Source organism: Procambarus clarkii, chromosome 80, assembly GCF_040958095.1.
Source record: "Procambarus clarkii isolate CNS0578487 chromosome 80, FALCON_Pclarkii_2.0, whole genome shotgun sequence".
Classification (NCBI taxonomy): Eukaryota; Metazoa; Arthropoda; class Malacostraca; order Decapoda; family Cambaridae; genus Procambarus; species Procambarus clarkii.
This window is the reverse complement of record NC_091229.1, coordinates 24,819,897-24,824,513: the sequence shown is the minus strand read 5'-3', so window position 1 is coordinate 24,824,513 and position 4,617 is coordinate 24,819,897.

Genomic DNA, 4,617 nt, shown 5'->3' with positions numbered 1-4,617 from the left:
CATACATAGAGAAAAGGGTTGCTTTATCATTTCATAAGAAAAAAATTATAGTAAATATATTAATTCAGGAAAACTTGGCTTATTAGGCAAATCGGGCCTTGAATAGTAGGCTGAGAAGTGCGTTCTGGCTATTAGGTACGACATATATATATATATATATACATATATATATATATATATATATATATATATTAGTATATTTTGGTAGCAGTCTTTCCTGTAGACATATATTATTAAATATGACCGAAAAAGTAAGATTAATAATTCTAACACGAATTTTCTCAATCTTTCGTACATTTCTTTTCACTGTTGGAGGTAATTCAAAAATCAATTCTCCAAAATTCATTTTTATTTCTAGTCTGACGCGACACTTGAGCGCGTTTCGTAAAACTTATTACATTTTCAAAGACTTTAGTTAACATATACACAACTGAATAGAACTTACTGAATAGAATAGAACATCTCCGATTTTGTTTATATCTACATTTGAGTGAGGTGGATCGGGTGAGGTGGTATTTAATAAGGTATTAATTTCATCAACACAAGCCAGAACATGAAACAATGGGTATTGAATAGAAGTGATTGTAGAAAGCCTATTGGTCCATATTTCTTGATGCTTCTATATGGGAGCGGAGTCTTGAGGTGGGTAGAATATAGTTGTGCAAAACTATGCACAAACTATGCAAATGGTCCCCAGGACTGATGGTCAAGTGGATTAAGGCGCCCTGTAGTTACCAGTTGCGTTGCTCCTGGGAGTATGGGTTCGAGTCACTTCTGGGGTGTGAGTTTTCATTCGCATATAGTCCTGGGGACCATTCAGGCTTGTTCGCATTTGTGTTCCTCACGTGTGCCCCAAAGAATGAGGTGATTTGGTGAAATGCTATGCCCAAGATTACCATCCGAGTTGCCGTCGGGGAAGTGGCTCAAATAGCCTCGGCTATCACTTCCTTTTGATGGCCGTGATGGTCAAGTGGATTAAGGCGCCCTGTAGTTACCAGTTGCGTTGCTCCTGGGAGTATGGGTTCGAGTCACTTCTGGGGTGTGAGTTTTCATTCGCATATAGTCCTGGGGACCATTCAGGCTTGTTCGCATTTGTGTTCCTCACGTGTGCCCCAAAGAATGAGGTGATTTTGTGAAATGCTATGCCCAAGATTACCATCCGAGTTGCCGTCGGGGAAGTGGCTCAAATAGCCTCGGCTATCACTTCCTTTTGACGGCCGTGATGGTCAAGTGGATTAAGGCGCCCTGTAGTTACCAGTTGCGTTGCTCCTGGGAGTATGGGTTTGAGTCACTTCTGGGGTGTGAGTTTTCATTCGCATATAGTCCTGGGGACCATTCAGGCTTGTTCGCATTTGTGTTCCTCACGTGTGCCCCAAAGAATGAGGTGATTTGGTGAAATGCTATGCCCAAGATTACCATCCGAGTTGCCGTCGGGGAAGTGGCTCAAATAGCCTCGGCTATCACTTCCTTTTGACGGCCGTGATGGTCAAGTGGATTAAGGCGCCCTGTAGTTACCAGTTGCGTTGCTCCTGGGAGTATGGGTTCGAGTCACTTCTGGGGTGTGAGTTTTCATTCGCATATAGTCTTGGGGACCATTCAGGCTTGTTCGCATTTGTGTTCCTCATGTGTGCCCCAAAGAATGAGGTGATTTGGTGAAATGCTATGCCCAAGATTACCATCCGAGTTGCCGTCGGGGAAGTGGCTCAAATAGCCTCGGCTATCACTTCCTTTTGACGGCCGTGATGGTCAAGTGGATTAAGGAGCCCTGTAGTTACCAGTTGCGTTGCTCCTGGGAGTATGGGTTCGAGTCACTTCTGGGGTGTGAGTTTTCATTCGCATATAGTCCTGGGGACCATTCAGGCTTGTTCGCATTTGTGTTCCTCACGTGTGCCCCAAAGAATGAGGTGATTTGGTGAAATGCTATGCCCAAGATTACCATCCGAGTTGCCGTCGGGGAAGTGGCTCAAATAGCCTCGGCTATCACTTCCTTTTGATGGCCGTGATGGTCAAGTAGATTAAGGCGCCCTGTAGTTACCAGTTGCGTTGCTCCTGGGAGTATGGGTTCGAGTCACTTCTGGGGTGTGAGTTTTCATTCGCATATAGTCCTGGGGACCATTCAGGCTTGTTCGCATTTGTGTTCCTCACGTGTGCCCCAAAGAATGAGGTGATTTGGTGAAATGCTATGCCCAAGATTACCATCCGAGTTGCCGTCGGAAAGTGGCTCAGATAGCCTCGGCTATCACTTCCTTTTGACGGCCGTGATGGTCAAGTGGATTAAGGCGCCCTGTAGTTACCAGTTGCATTGCTCCTGGGAGTATGGGTTCGAGTCACTTCTGGGGTGTGAGTTTTCATTCGCATATAATCCTGGGGACCATTCAGGCTTGTTCGCATTTGTGTTCCTCACGTGTGCCCCAAAGAATGAGGTGATTTGGTGAAATGCTATGCCCAAGATTACCATCCGAGTTGCCGTCGGGGAAGTGGCTCAAATAGCCTCGGCTATCACTTCCTTTTGACGGCCGTGATGGTCAAGTGGATTAAGGCGCCCTGTAGTTACCAGTTGGGTTGCTCCTGGGAGTATGGGTTCGAGTCACTTCTGGGGTGTGAGTTTTCATTCATATATATATATATATATATATATATATATATATATATATATATATATATATATATATATATATAAATATATATATATATATATATATATATATATATATATATAAATATATATATATATATATATATATGTCGTACCTAGTAGCCAGAACTCACTTCTCAGCCTACTATGCAAGGCCCAATTTGCCTAATAAGCCAAGTTTTACTGAATTAATATATTTTCTCTAATTTTTTTCTTATGAAATGATAAAACTACCCATTTCATTATGTATGAGGTCAATTTTTTTTTATTGGAGTTAAAATTAACGTAAATATATGACCGAACCTAACCAACCCTACCTAACCTAACCTAACCTATCTTTATAGGTTAGGTTAGGTTAGGTAGCCGAAAACGTTAGGTTAGGTTAGGTTAGGTAGGTTAGGTAGTCGAAAAAACATTAATTCATGAAAACTAGGCTTATTAGGCAAATCGGGTCTTGCATAGTAGGCTGAGAAGTGAGTTCTGGCTACTAGGTACGACATATATATATATATGTCGTACCTAGTAGCCAGAACGCACTTCTCAGCCTACTATGCAAGACCCGATTTGCCTAATAAGCCAAATTTTCATGAAATTATTGTTTTTCGATTACCTAACCTACCTAACCTAACCTAACCTAACTTTTTCTGCCACCTAACCTAACCTAACTTATAAAGTTAGGTTAGGTTAGGGTAGGTAGGGTTGGTTAAGTTCAGTCATATATCTACGTTAATTTTAGCTCGAATAAAAAAAAATTGACGTCATACATAATGAAATGGGTAGCTTTATCATTTCATAAGAAAAAAATTAGAGAAAATATATTAATTCATGAAAACTTGGCTTATTAGGCAAATCGGGCCTTGCATAGTAGGCTGAGAAGTGCGTTCTGGCTACTAGGTACGACATATATATATATATATATATATATATATATATATATATATATATATATATATATATATATATATATATATATATATAACTGAAAACTCACTGCCCAGAGGTGACTCGAACCCAAACTACCAGGAGCAATGCAACTGGTATGTACAGTACGCCTTGATCCACTTGACCATCATGACCGGACATAAGGAAGTGATTGCCGAAGCTATTTGACCCACTTATCACATTCATACCAGCTGCGTTGCTCCTGGCAGTATGGGTTCGAGTCACTTCTGGGATGTGAGTTTTCAGTTGTATATAGTCCTGGGGACCATTTAGGCTTGTTTGCAATTGTGTTCCTCACGTGTGCCCCAAAGAATGAGGTGATTTGATAAAATGCTATGCCCAAGATTACCATCCGAGTGCCGGCGGGGAAGTGGTTCAAATAGCTTCGGCTATCACTTCCTTATGTCCGGTCGTGATGGTGAAGGGGATTAAGGCGTCCTGTACATACCAGTTGCGTTGCTCCTGGCAGTATGGATTCGAGTCACTTCTGGGGTGTGAGTTTTCAGTTGCATGTAGTCCTGGGGACCATTCAGGCTTGTTTGCATATATATATATATATATATATATATATATATATATATATATATATATATATATATATATATATATATATATATATATTTGATTTCTTACAGTATATAAGAGGATGATTTGTGTTGATCAGAGTATTGTGTTCACTATATTCGTAGCTTGTACCTATTGTGGAAAGGTGAGTTTTATTTTTAGTTGAGCCGTTTGGGGACTTTATCATATTTTAGTGCCCGTGTGGACATTATCGCAGGAGAGGAGATCCTGGACGTAACCAAATTTCATGGTTTGTGGACTTTAACTTTTCAGACGAGAGTCCTGAATTTGCTAGATATTTAAATCGTTGTAACTTTCATTTGAAGACGAGTAGTTGACTTTCCTATTTGTCAAGTTATTGTGGCTGATAGTTTGGGAGTACGTGAGAGGAACTGCTAATATGGGAGTTCTTTCTAATGTCTCTATAGGTCATTTGGGTACTCAGGTTCCACCTGTGTATCCTTGTGCGTCTACCA